Source organism: Oncorhynchus kisutch, linkage group LG22 (genome assembly GCF_002021735.2).
Source record: "Oncorhynchus kisutch isolate 150728-3 linkage group LG22, Okis_V2, whole genome shotgun sequence".
In the NCBI taxonomy this organism is placed as follows: Eukaryota; Metazoa; Chordata; class Actinopteri; order Salmoniformes; family Salmonidae; genus Oncorhynchus; species Oncorhynchus kisutch.
Window position 1 is genome coordinate 50,054,730 of NC_034195.2, and position 15,193 is coordinate 50,069,922.

The following is a 15,193-nucleotide window of genomic DNA, read 5'->3' on the forward strand; positions in this document are numbered from 1 at the left end:
ACGCTCCTGTCCCCGGCGACCGACTCATACATAACACATCTTCCATTCAGGCGTGAAAGGGCATCGAGATCCTCCCCTTAACTAGGTTTAATGGAGAACCATAGGTGGAAAAACCATGGAATAATATGCATATTTTCTTGGGAATGGATCCAAATGTTCGGAATGGTTACCTTGAGTTACATGGAGGAGGGTCATCCTTTTTCAATTTCAGTCAAGGGGAGGGTTTAGTATATTGTATCTAGTCCAGGAGAGGGTTTAGTATATTGTATCTAGGGGAGGGTTTAGTATATTGTATCTAGGGGAGGGTTTAGTATATTGTATCTAGTCCAGGAGAGGGTTTAGTATATTGTATCTAGTCCAGGGGAGGGTTTAGTATATTGTATCTAGTCCAGGGGAGGGTTTAGTATATTGTATCTAGGGGAGGGTTTAGTATATTGTATCTAGGCAAGGGGAGGGTTTAGTATATTGTATCTTGTCCAGGGGAGAGTTTAGTATATTGTATCTAGTCCAGGAGAGGGTTTAGTATATTGTATCTAGTCCAGGGGAGGTTTTAGTATATTGTATCTAGTCCAGGGGAGGGTTTAGTATATTGTATCTAGGGGAGGGTTTAGTATATTGTATCTAGTCCAGGGGAGGGTTTAGTATATTGTATCTAGGGGAGGGTTTAGTATATTGTATCTAGGCAAGGGGAGGGTTTAGTATATTGTATCTTGTCCAGGGGAGAGTTTAGTATATTGTATCTAGTCCAGGAGAGGGTTTAGTATATTGTATCTAGTCCAGGGGAGGTTTTAGTATATTGTATCCAGTCCAGGGGAGGGTTTAGTATATTGTATCTAGGGGAGGGTTTAGTATATTGTATCTAGTCCAGGGGAGGGTTTAGTATATTGTATCTAGGGGAGGGTTTAGTATATTGTATCTAGTCCAGGGGAGGGTTTAGTATATTGTATCTAGTCCAGGAGAGGGTTTAGTATATTGTATCCAGGGGAGGGTTTAGTATATTGTATCTAGGGGAGGGGAGGGTTTAGTATATTGTACCTAGTCCAGGAGAGGGTCATGTAATTTGTAATTGATGACATTTCTATATTTCTTACTGTTTGGAATGATTTGCTTATTAGGGCAATGTTGCTTGTTGTTGCTTTTAGGCTATAAATGATTGTGTGCCGATGCTGCTCCTCACGGCCAGGACTGCTCATTAGGCAGGATTTAGGCGAGGGTGTTATTTAGACCAGGGTGTTATTTAGACCAGGGTGTTATTTAGACCAGGGTGGCATTTAGACCAGGGTGGCATTTAGACCAGGGTGGCATTTTCTGAGCTAAACTGACCAAGATGAACCTCCAACAACAACACATAAAACCCTCACATAATTCTGCCATTTTTGGTCTCGCCTTGGGCGAGAAATTGCCCAAATTGCAAGGACTGACCCATGCTGCCCCTCATCTCTGATTATATGCTTGGTGCAATATAGGCTATTGTGCCTATAGGCTATTTAGTGTGGTTCCAATCAAACGAAGTCAAATGAAAATATTCAACAATATACAAACACTTGTTTCATAGATTCAACATGTTTAATAATAACTTGTTGTACTTTGTTTAAATGTATCAAAACAGGGAGAATAACTCAATGAAACAAATTGTCCCACTCTTGAATCAATTCGGTTGCGCCAACACACATTTCCCAAGTCTAACCACAGGGTGGCAGTAACGTACCTCTGCCTCCTCCAGCTGCCCAATGGGCCTGAATAACAGGACATAACCTATAACTCCTTTCAATAGCAGTTAACTAGTCTAAAGCACAGGAGGTAGAAAACTGTCCAACCATACAGATCTATTTCCTTTGTATCTATAATTAATCCTGCTGAATGTGTGGCGGTGGATGATATGTCCCTCGGAGTGGGTGTTGTTTCAGGTCCTATTTGTTTTGGAGCAAAGGCACAATTCAACCATACAGACAGGATGCAATTAAGCTTTAACATGATGCTGTGCTTTGTGTGTGTGTGTGTGTGTGTGTGTGTGTGTGTGTGTGTTTGTGTGTGTGTGTGTGTTTGTGTGTGTGTGTGTGTGTGTGTGTGTGTGTGTGTGTGTGTTTGTGTGTGTGTGCGTCGTGCGTGTGTGTGTGTACGTGTGTGTACGTGTGTGTGTGTGTGTGTGTGTGCGTGCGTGCATGTGTGTACGTGTGTGTACGTGTGTGTGTGTGTGTGTGTGTGTGCGTGCGTGCGTGTGTGTACGTGTGTGTGTACCCTCACCCTGTGCCCACTGATAAGTGATAACAGTTCCAGATTCACACTGTGACTCAGCCAGCCTCCTCTCTCCTCTCCCATTCTTCACAGAGAGGAGCCTATAATTAGGGGATCATTTTCTCTGGTTCTCTGTGACAGCCTGGTTGGCTGGTTGGTTGGGCCCGAGGAGGCGGAGTGAGTGTGTGTGTGTTTGTTTGTGTGAGTGCTGGTTGGCGTGATGATGAACGGTAGCGATTTACACCTTCAGACCATCTGGCTGGCGTTAACCAGACCGGGCCCACCCACGTCAGCCTGTCCATTTCAATTGAACCAGTGCTCTTTCTCAATGAATCTTTCCTTGATTCCTTGCATCCTCACTCCTTGCATCCTCTCGCCTTGCATCCCCTCTCCCCTCCTTCACAAAAGCTATTGGAGAAGAAGGTCCTAAAGGAGGGACCTTGGACCTTCTCCTACAATATGGTTGAGAAAGAAAAGAGGATTCAAGTAATTGTGGGAATTCGAATTGAGGTAAAGCCCAGGAACGAGGACTGAGGCGTCTGTCCACCACAGCAGCCAAGAGAATCACTCACAGCCACAGCCCAATGAAAGACAGACACACTTCAGAACACGCACACACAAAATCTGGATTATGTGCTCTGTGGAATTGTGTTATAATTGTAATTGTGTAATAATGACATGCCCCCCAAACCTCTGAAGTCCTCGTTTTAGTGCAAATCTCATTCTTTCATTTATCACTTTTTCATTTTCCTCTCTCTCTCTCTCTCTCTCTCTCTCTCTCTCTCTCTCTCTCTCTCTCTCTCTCTCTCTCTCTCTCTTTCAAGTCAAAGGGCGTTATTGACATGGGAAACATATGTTTACATTGCCAAAGCAAGTGAAATAGATAATAAATCATATAAAATGTTCAGTAAACATAACACTAACAAAAGTTCCAATGGAATAGAGACATTTCAAATGTCATGTTATGGCTATATACCGTGTTGTTCCGATGTGCAAATCCTCTCCTCTCCTCTCATCTCCTCTTCTCTCATCCCCTCTCCTATGTACCCTTCTCCTTTTCTCCTCTCTTCTCCTCTCCTCTCCCCTCCCCTCTCCTCTCTTGTCCCCTCTCCTCTCCTCTCCCCTCCCCTCTCCTCTCTTGTCCCCTCTCCTCTCCTCTCCCCTCCCCTCTCCTCTCTTCTGCCCTCCCCTCCCCTCCCCTCCCCTACCCCTCCCCTCCCCTCCCCTCCCCTCCCCTCTGGTCTAAAGAAGTGCACTATATAGGGAATAGGGCTCTGGTCTATAGTAGTGCACTATATAGGGAATAGGGCTCTGGTCTAAAGTAGTGCACTATATAGGGAATAGGGCTCTGGTCTAAAGTAGTGCACTATATAGGGAATAGGGCTCTGGTCTAAAGTAGTGCACTATATAGGGAATAGGGCTCTGGTCTAGGGTAGTGCACTATATAGGGAATAGGGCTCTGGTCTAAAGTAGTGCACTATATAGGGAATAGGGCTCTGGTCTAAAGTAGTGCACTATATAGGGAATAGGGCTCTGGTCTAAAGTAGTGCACTATATAGGGAATAGGGCTCTGGTCTAAAGTAGTGCACTATATAGGGAATAGGGCTCTGGTCTAAAGTAGTGCACTATATAGGGAATAGGGCTCTGGTCTAAAGTAGTGCACTATATGGGGAATAGGGCTCTGGTCTAAAGTAGTGCACTATATGGGGAATAGGGCTCTGGTCTAAAGTAGTGCACTATATGGGGAATAGGGCTCTGGTCTAAAGTAGTGCACTATATGGGGAATAGGGTGCCATGTAGAATGTAGAATGCATCCTGTTGTTCTCCAAGACTGATGTTATTAGTTTCATTCACCTGAAGTAGCAAAACCATTTCTGTCAACGGTTTGTGTGCTGAACAACTAGCACACACACACACACACACACACACACACACACACACACACACACACACACACACACACACACACACACACACACACACACACACACACACACACACACACACACACACACACACACACACACACACACACACACACACACACACACAGTCTCATGGATTTGTTTGGCATGCATCCAGCCTCGGACCTTCCATCCTTCCCCCTCTGTAGCTGTATGTTCAGCCTGCCTGTCTCCCCTGGTGTGGTGGTGGAGGACAAGTTACAACACTGACTGAATTAATGCTCCACACATTTGTATGCTGCATGAACCCAATTTGTGTGTTTGTGTATGTGTATTTGTGCACAATCTGGTCGAGACCCACTGGGCTCTGAGCCTCCCTCAGTCAATTTGCATTGTTTTAACGCTTCTCCTGAAAGGAAGCCAATGTGTGTTTGAATGTCCAACTGATTGTCAATCAGGAGGGTTACAGAGGAGATATGAGACCCACACGGAGGGTTACAGAGGAGGTATGAGACGGACATGGAGGGTTACAGACGAGGTATGAGAACCACATGGAGGGTTACAGACGAGGTATGAGAACCACACAGAGGGTTACAGAGGAGGTATGAGACCCACACGGAGGGTTACAGAGGAGGTATGAGACCCACACGGAGGGTTACAGAGGAGGTATGAGAACCACACGGAGGGTTACAGAGGAGGTATGAGACCCACACGGAGGGTTGCAGAGGAGGTATGAGACCCACATGGAGGGTTACAGAGGAGGTATGAGAACCACACGGAGAGTTACAGAGGAGGTATGAGACCCACATGGAGGGTTACAGAGGAGGTATGAGACAGACGCGGAGGGTTGCAGAGGAGGTATGAGACAGACATGGAGGGTTACAGAGGAGGTATGAGACCAACATGGAGGGAGGTAGGTATGAGGTAGGTATGAGGTAGGTATGAGACCCACACAGAGGGTTGCAGAGGAGGTATGAGACCCACACGGAGGGTTACAGACGAGGTATGAGAACCACATGGAGGGTTACAGAGGAGGTATGAGACCCACACGGAGGGTTACAGAGGAGGTATCAGACAGACATGGAGGGTTACAGAGGAGGTATGAGACCCACACGGAGGGTTACAGAGGAAGTATGAGACAGACACGGAGGGTTACAGAGGAGGTATGAGAACCACACGGAGGGTTACAGAGGTATGAGATGGACACAGAGGGTTACAGAGGAGGTATGAGAACCACACGGAGGGTTACAGAGGAGGTATGAGAACCACACGGAGGGTTACAGAGGAGGTATGAGACGGACGCGGAGGGTTGCAGAGGAGGTATGAGACAGACATGGAGGGTTACAGAGGAGGTATGAGACCAACATGGAGGGAGGTAGGTATGAGGTAGGTATGAGGTAGGTATGAGACCCACACGGAGGGTTGCAGAGGAGGTATGAGACCCACACGGAGGGTTACAGACGAGGTATGAGACCCACACGGAGGGTTACAGAGGAGGTATCAGACAGACATGGAGGGTTACAGAGGAGGTATGAGACCCACACGGAGGGTTACAGAGGAGGTATGAGACAGACACGGAGGGTTACAGAGGAGATATGAGAACCACACGGAGGGTTACAGAGGAGGTATGAGATGGACACAGAGGGTTACAGAGGAGGTATGAGAACCACACGGAGGGTTACAGAGGAGGTTTGAGATGGACACAGAGGGTTACAGAGGAGGTATGAGAACCACACGGAGGGTTACAGAGGAGGTGTGAGACCCACACGGAGGGTTACAGATGAGGTGTGAGACCCACATGGAGGGTTACAGATGAGGTATGAGACCCACACGGAGGGTTACAGATGAGGTATGAGATCCACACGGAGGGTTACCAAGGAGGTATGAGACCCACACGGAGGGTTACAGAGGAGGTATGAGACCACACGGAGGGTTACAGAGGAGGTATGAGACAGACATGGAGGGCTACAGAGGAGGTATGAGACAGACATGGAGGGCTACAGAGGAGCTGTGAGACGGACATGGAGGGTTACAGAGGTGGTATGAGAACCACCATTCCTGACTGTAAACAGCAGTTCAGTGGTCCCATGTGACTATCCATTCTGAGAAGAGAAGAAAGGAAGAGACGGGATCAGACCAGACATGGGGGGGGATGTATAGAATCACATGTAGAACCTGATGGTGAATTATAGGATCTCTATAGATAGTGAATTATAGGATCTGTATGGATGGTTAATTATAGGATCTCTTCATCTGAAGAGGAGAGGCGAGAAGGATCAGAGGACCAAAATGCGGCTTGGTATGTGTTCATGATGAATGTTTGATTAAAGAAAGAACTGAACACTGAATACAAAAACAATAAACAAATAAAGACCGTGAAGCTATCATAAGGACTGTGCTGACACAAGCAACTAACATAGACAATCACCCACCAACAAACAGTGCAACCCAGGCTACCTAAGTATGATTCTCAATCAGAGACAACTAATGACACCTGCCTCTGATTGAGAACCATACTAGGCCGAAACATAGAAATCCCCAAATCATAGAAAATCAAACATAGACTGCCCAGCCCAACTCACGCCCTGACCATACTAAATAATGAATACAAAACAAAGGAAATAAAGGTCAGAATGTGACACTCTATGGATGGTGTGTTATTGGAACGGAGTCAAACATGTGGTTTCCATGTGTTTGATACCTTTCCATTTATTCCATTGCAGCCATTACAACAAGCCTGTCTTATAGCTCCTCCCACCAGCCTCCACTGATGGGCTATCCTGTGTCCTGCACACCATGGATGGGCTGTGGTTGCTGTGGTCGACCATGAATTAACACAGCACTATAGAAACTCATCCCGTTAATGGATGGTCCCCGTGGAGCGTTTGTCCTTGATTTGCAGTAACAGGTGGGGCTGCCACAAACTGTTACGTTGAGGCAGACTGACTACAGATTAGAGGCAAATTACAAGAGTTGTTCGTCCTCTCCTCTCAGGTCACAGTGTGTGTGGTGACTGTCAGGATGTTCAAGGAGAGGGGGAGAAGGCCAGCGTTGTGCCATGATGGAGATGGTTGGACCTTGGTGACAGATGTGAATTTGAGTGAGGGATGTGTTCTGGGAACAGACTGCACCAGGTCACCACTACCTGTAGAATAGACAGGACCTCCGCCAAGAAACATGTCAGAATACTAATTCACTGTGTGTCTTTTCCTTGTGTTGTGTGTGACCTGACCAACGATCCAATGATGACACAAAACGTGGACTGAATGATCCGTCAAATACCAACTTACTGAACATAGTTACATCTGATTATTTTGACTTAGCTGTGTAACCAAGCCAGCATCATACAGGTTGAGCATTTCTGGTTATTTTATCCCAGCCTGCATTTAAGGGGTCTTTTCTCCACAGATTCTCTGACGTCGTGTGACCAACGATCAAAATTAGTCTCTGTTTCCAAAGATAGTAAGCCTAATTATTGTTGCCAGGATGCAGGACAAGATGCCTGACGACATAGTAATTAGGGCTGGCACAATAATCAATTATCTGAGGTAGTTTAGCATTTAGCGTCATTCAACTGCCTGTAGACAAGGTTACAGCACTCCCCTTGGCTAATTGTTTTTTAAGAGAACAGCTTAACCAGTGATGGGGAAACATACACAGTTTCGCCCAGCCAAATTGTAAGGAGCTGCATGCAGTAATTTCGTTGGTCACTGGAACGTGTCTTGACTGTTAGTCCGACCACGCGGCGGCTGAAATGGAGGACAATTTGAAATATAAAGCTTCTAGATCACCTCGTGATTACCATTTAAAGTAAAGTGTTGCATTTCAAATGGCACCCTGTTCCTTATTTAGTACAATACTTTTCACCAGGGCTCTGGTACACTGTATAGGGAATAGGTTGCTATTTAGGATGCAGGGTCAAAGGCAGGGTTTGTCAATCAGCAGCTAGCTCAGAGGTGATTGGAGACTGTGGATCATTGGACAAAATGGACGCTTGTTTGATATGCTACGCAGGATTCTCCATTCTTATTAAAACAGATTATTCTTTTTGTGACCAAATTTTTATCTTTGGAAATCAGGAGCATCTTTGTCCTCTGGTCAGTTTTGCGTGTAATTAAATGAACATTTCTCTACTGCAGTGCAGACTTGGGTTCAAATACTATTTGAAATCATTTCAAATACTTTATCTGTGGTTAATTAAGCTTGCCTGGCATAATGGACTAAAAGAATAGTCCCAAAACTACAAGCCCCACCCATCTGGCACTCCAAGTAGGCTAGCTAAAGCAAACGCTAAAAGTATTTGAAAGAGTTCACATACTATTTGAACCCAAGTCTTTTCTACTGTATGTCTGGTCTGATACTCGTCTGAGATACTGCAAGTACCATCATCGAATGAATTGCACAGATACTCCCAGATATTCACAAATTCATTACAGCACTGGGCCTATCTAAATAATACAGTGGTCCTTGGGGTGATCATTTGAGACCAATACCCTTTTCACACTATCGTACCAGGCTGAACCGTACTGTACGGGTTCTGATTTTCCATTCACATAGTCCTCTTCAGCAACGGTTACAGTAGCTATGTTGGATACTTAACCAAGCAAGCAAAGTACAGCCTCAGCTCGGTTTAGTTCAGCTCAGTCGTGTGAAAAGGGGACAAGTCCACTGTTTACAAACATACACTTGTGAGAAAAAAAAAATGCTTTCTAAAGGGTTCTTTGGCTGTCCAGGTAGAAACCTTTTGGGTTCTAGGTAGAAGCCTTTTGGGTTCTAGGTAGAAGCCTTTTGGTTCCAGATACAACACATTTGGGTTCCAGGTAGAACCCTTTTGGGTTACATCTTTTGTGAAAAGGGTTCTACATGGAACCCAAACATGTTGTATCTGGAACCAAAAGGCTTCTACCTAGAACCCAAAAGTGTTCTACCTGGAACCAAAAAAAGGTTATTCAAAGGGTTATTCTATGGGGACAGCCGAATAACCCTCTGAAGTTATAGATATCACCTTTTTTTTCTAAGAGTGTAGCAACAGCTTGACTTTGTCTATGAATATCAAAAAACTTGGCCAGAATATCACAGGGCTAGGTGGCCAGTCTGTCTGGCTTTCCATCATGCAGTCGTGATTGAGAGGAGCTCTAGAGTGTTGCTCTCACTCTGATCCTGATCCCAGAATCTATCCTAAAACCAGGACCTACTAGAAGCTTTATTCTATGGTGGTGGTTTGGGTGTGATCTGTCATTAGAATGATTTCTTTTGTATTGTGTTTTTGGATCAACTAGGTAGCTGTCGGCTCTGGGCTTCACAATCGTGTGTCTTTCATTGGCCACTCATGATATGGCTGGATTGCAGAACGGTCCTTTTGAGTCTGCTGATTGAACACCGAGCTGTCTTCACAGAAGAGAGATGGAGGGAGATAAGAAAGAATCACAACATGTTTTGGCAACTCAGTAGTTTGTGCATTTGTGGTGAATTTAAATCATCTCTAGCATCCTCAAACTCCTGGTCCTCATAGACACACACACACACACACACACACACACACACACACACACACACACACACACACACACACACACACACACACACACACACACACACACACACACACACACACACAAACATACACACACAAACATACACACACACACACACACACACAAACACACACACACATACACACACACACACAAACATACACACACACACACACAAACACACACACACATACACACACACACACACGCACACACACAAACACACACACACACACACACACACACAAACATACACACACAAACATACACACACACACACACACACACACACACAAACACACACACACATACACACACACACACAAACATACACACACACACACACACACACACACAAACACACACACACATACACACACACACACAAACATTCACACACACACACACAAACACACACACACACACACACACACACGCACACACACATACACACACAAACATGTACACTCCAAAACGTGTTCTGAATAATTCTTAATAATGTAGTTGCCTATTATGTAGAACATTTCAGTTTCATTAGTGGATATTACATCTCCATGCAGATGTAAGGCCCGTTACAGAACCATGTTATGTTGTCTGCTCTGACTTCACTCTGTTACGCTATGTGCTCACGAGGTCCTTTGTGCAAATTAAGTCCAGAGTTGTCATTACCATTTTATGCATAGTGGACACAGGAGACATCACCATCATCATCATCATCATCATCATCAACATCATAGCCCTCCACAGCAGACATCACATCATCATCATCATAACCCTCCCATAGTGGACATCATCATCATCATCATCAGGGGATAGATGGATGGAGAGATGGAGGGAGAGAGATGAAGAACTCTTGGGACCAGAGATGAGAGGAACAACAATCAAGAAGCACCAATCACCTAGACCTACACAATAAAACATGTTCATCCACCTGATAATCAACTCCAAAGAAAAAGCATAGGTTAGTAATACACACAGAGATGGTAGCAATGCACAGTGCCAGTCAATAGTTTGGACACATCTAGTCATTCAAGGGTTTTTCTTTATTTGGACGTTTTTCCACATTGTAGAACAATAGTGAAGACATCAACACTATGAAATAACACATATGGAATCATGTAGTAACCAAAAAAGTGTCAAACAAATGAAAATATATGTTCGATTCTTTAAAGTTGCCACCCTTTGCCTTGATGACAGCTTTGCACATTCTTGGCATTCTCTCAACCAACTTCATGAGGAATGCTTTTCCAACAGTCTTGAAGGAGTTCCCACATTTGCTGAGCACTTGTTGGCTGGTTTTCCTTCATTCTGTGGGACAACTCATCCCAAACCATCCCAATTGGGTTGAGGTCAAGTGATTGTGGAGGGCAGGTCATCTGATGCAGCACTCCATCACTCTCCTTGGTGAAATAGCCCTTACATAGCCTGGAGGTGTGTTTTGGGTCATTATCCTGTTGAAAACAAATGATAGTCCCACTAAGAATAAACCAGATGGGAGGTATCGCTGCAGAATGCTGTGGTAGCCATGCTGGTTAAGTGTGCCTTGAATTCTAAATAAATCACAGACAGTGTTACCAGTAAAGTACCCCCGCACCATGACATCTCCTCCTCCATGCTTCACGGTGGGAACCACACATGCGGAGATCATCCGTTCACCTACTCTGTGTCTCACAAAGACACAGCGGTTGGAACTAAAAATCTCAAATTTGGACAGATTTCCACTGGTCTTATATCCATTGCAAGTGTTTCTTGGCCCAATAAAGTCTATTCTCCTTATTGGTGTCCTTTAGTAGAGGTTTCCTTGCAGCAATTCGATTCACGCAGTATACTCTGAACAGTTGATGTTGAGATGTGTCTCTTACTTGAACTCTGTGAAGCATTTATTTGGGCAGAACTCTGAGGCTGGGAACTCTAATGAACTTATCCTCTGCAGCAGAGGTAACTCTGGGTCTTCCTTTCCTGTGGCGGTCCTCATGAGAGCCAGTTTCATCTTAGCGCTTGATGGTTTTTGCGACTGCACTTCAAGAAACTTTCTGACCTTCATGTTTTAAAGTAATGATGGACTGTCGTTTCTCTTTGCTTATTTGAGCTGTTCTGCCATAATATCGACTTGGTCTTTTATCAAATAGGGCCATTTTCTGTATACCACGCCTATCTTGTCACAACACAACTGATTGGCTCAAATGCATTAAATGTACTTTTAACAAGGCACACCTGTTCATTGAAATGTATTCCAGGTGACTACCTCATGAAGCTGGTTGAGCTGGTTGAGGGTGCCCCCTCCACCAAGAGAAGCTGCGTTGCAGCCTGTGCCAGGTTGGGCAGATTGTGACGAACTCGGAAGAATTACGCAGGGTTTTCATTAATTTATATAATGCAATTGTTGAACGTTTTCCACAACGCGAATAAAAAAACCTATGCTTTGTATATTGTCTGGCATTCTGTTTCTTACCACCAAACTCTGTATGAGCTGCCGCCTCCTTCTCACTGCATCAGCCGGGGCAGGTGCTCCTTTGGGTGGTGGGTTAGGAGGCTCTTGGGGGTCCATTCTCCACATCCATATCAATACCATGCCTCAGGGCTATGTTGTGGAGCACACCACATGCCAGTATTATGCATATCACCTTTGATTGGGGGAGAGAAACCATTCATTCTTAAAACAAGCCAACATTTTAAATTTAGGTATGAAATTGCACACCCCAATGTTCTTGAAAAGAAAACTTGCATTACTGAGATGTTCCCTTGAAATCTGTTCACATTTTGTTGCAATGCTAGTGGAAACGATAGGAATCAGCTGATTCCATTCATTTACACTAGCATTGCTACAAAATGAACAAGCTTCAGTAACCTCAGAAACCGTAGCACCAAATTAAAATCTGATTTCAGCTATTTGGCCAGAACCTTTGGGTGTGGAATTTCAATAAAATACTAAATATAAAATGCTGGTATATGTTGTTTTAAGTTCATCCATTATAAAACAAAATTAAATTAAGTTACCTTCTCTGGCTTGTAGAGGCGTTTTCCACCTGATGCATCAAGGCAATGCCACCTGCCTTTCAGCAGTCCGAGGTGGCGCTCCACAACCAACCTTGTTCTGCCATGCGTCAAATTGTAGTGCATTTCCTCTGTTGTTCCAGGATCGGCAAAGGGAGTGAGAAGCCACGTTTTCAGTGTTTAGCCCCGGTCACCTAATAGGGTAAAACCGTTGTGTTACATTGTATTACACGGTTAATAGGCTATTATACACTGAAAAACAACAAAAAATAACTCACTGAGAAGCCACCTGCCTCCACTCTCATCAGCTTCTAGACGCAGGCCTAAAGAGAAGCCACCTGCCTCCACTCTCATCAGCTTCTAGACGCAGGCCTAAAGAGAAGCCACCTGCCTCCACTCTCACCAGCTTCTAGACAAAGGCCTAAAGAGAAGCCACCTGCCTCCACTCTCATCAGCTTCTAGACGCAGGCCTAAAGAGAAGCCACCTGCCTCCACTCTCACCAGCTTCTAGACGAAGGCCTAAAGAGAAGCCACCTGCCTCCACTCTCACCAGCTTCTAGACGCAGGCCTAAAGAGAAGCCACCTGCCTCCACTCTCATCAGCTTCTAGACGCAGGCCTAAAGAGAAGCCACCTGCCTCCACTCTCATCAGCTTCTAGACGCAGGCCTAAAGAGAAGCCACCTGCCTCCACTCTCATCAGCTTCTAGACGCAGGCCTAAAGAGAAGCCACCTGCCTCCACTCTCATCAGCTTCTAGACGCAGGCCTAAAGAGAAGCCACCTGCCTGCACTCTCATCAGCTTCTAGACGCAGGCCTAAAGAGAAGCCACCTGCCTCCACTCTCACCAGCTTCTAGACGCAGGCCTAAAGAGAAGCCACCTGCCGCCACTCTCATCAGCTTCTAGACGCAGGCCTAAAGAGAAGCCACCTGCCTCCACTCTCATCAGCTTCTAGACGCAGGCCTAAAGAGAAGCCAACTGCCTCCACTCTCATCAGCTTCTAGACGCAGGCCTAAAGAGAAGCCACCTGCCTCCACTCTCATCAGCTTCTAGACGCAGGCCTAAAGAGAAGCCACCTGCCTCCACTCTCATCAGCTTCTAGACGCAGGCCTAAAGAGAAGCCACCTGCCTCCACTCTCATCAGCTTCTAGGCGCAGGCCTAAAGAGAATCCACCTGCCTCCACTCTCACCAGCTTCTAGACGAAGGCCTAAAGAGAAGCCACCTGCCTCCACTCTCATCAGCTTCTAGACGCAGGCCTAAAGAGAAGCCACCTGCCTCCACTCTCATCAGCTTCTAGACGCAGGCCAACTCTGCTGTGACGCAGAATGAATGAGTCACCGTGTGTAGACCCTGGCCACTTGGAGCATACATTGAGTAGTTGCATACGGGCATCAGAGATGATCTGAACATTCAATGAATGGAAATTCTTCCTGTTAACATGTTAATCTACAGATGGTGTGTGTACGGCAATAATATATTACAATGACGGCCTAAGAACAGTGGGTTAATTGCCTTGTTCAGGGGCAGAGGGACAGATTTTTACCTTGTCAGCTCGGGAATTTGATCTATCAACCTTTCGGTTGCTGGCCCAACTCTCTAACCACTAGGCTACCTGCCGCCCTAACGTCCGTGTATCTCGTGGACAAGATATGTAGAATCGCCTCGATCATTTGTGGCAGGATGCGGCTGAATGATGACTGTGATATACCCGACCTGTCACTCATTTCTCTCTGGAATGTCCCAGTAGCGAGGAATCCCAGAGTGGACAGTACTTGGACAGATACGGGTATGACATGATTACAGTGTGTCTTCCTTTCCAGATTAGGGGCTAAATCCACGTACAAATCGAACAGTTCATTTGTTGGGAGACGATAGCAACTTATGCCATGGATTATCATCTGCAAAGAAAGTAATTCCGGAAAACTCTTTTCTTCCAATAATACAAGAACTGCCATGGTTACGGTTTTTCTTTCTAATTTGACACACTATTTATAGAACACTGCATCCTGTTTTAATTCAAAACACCTTGCGTCTGGCAATTAATTCCTCACACCTTTAATTGATCATTCCTAACACATTGTTCATAATGTTTAATGTAAAGTTCATCACAGGCTGGGCCCCAAACTGCAATACCTTTACATAACCAGCAGGAAAATCACTTACGTCAAGTCTAGAATTTGCGTGGAGATAAGATTATTTCCACGTCAAAGTAAGGTTTTATAAATAACTACTTAGACGTGGTTTTCTGTGTATGTCATATTTAATATCAAAGTTGATCGTAAGTCCGTTTTTATAAATGAGGCCCCTGGGTCTGGCCCCAACCAAAAAATCCATACGGGAGCCATCTCCACCCTGGTTCCTCAGTACAGAAACACCAACTCATGCTATGGCATGCGGTCTTGTTAGGTTTGTCACCCAAAGACATGGTAAATCATATGTCAGCATTAAGCCCCCCAGAGGCTCGTTCTCAGTAGAACACACACAGATGACAGTGTTCTAAGTACCCCCCCTATTCCGTTGCACAAAAC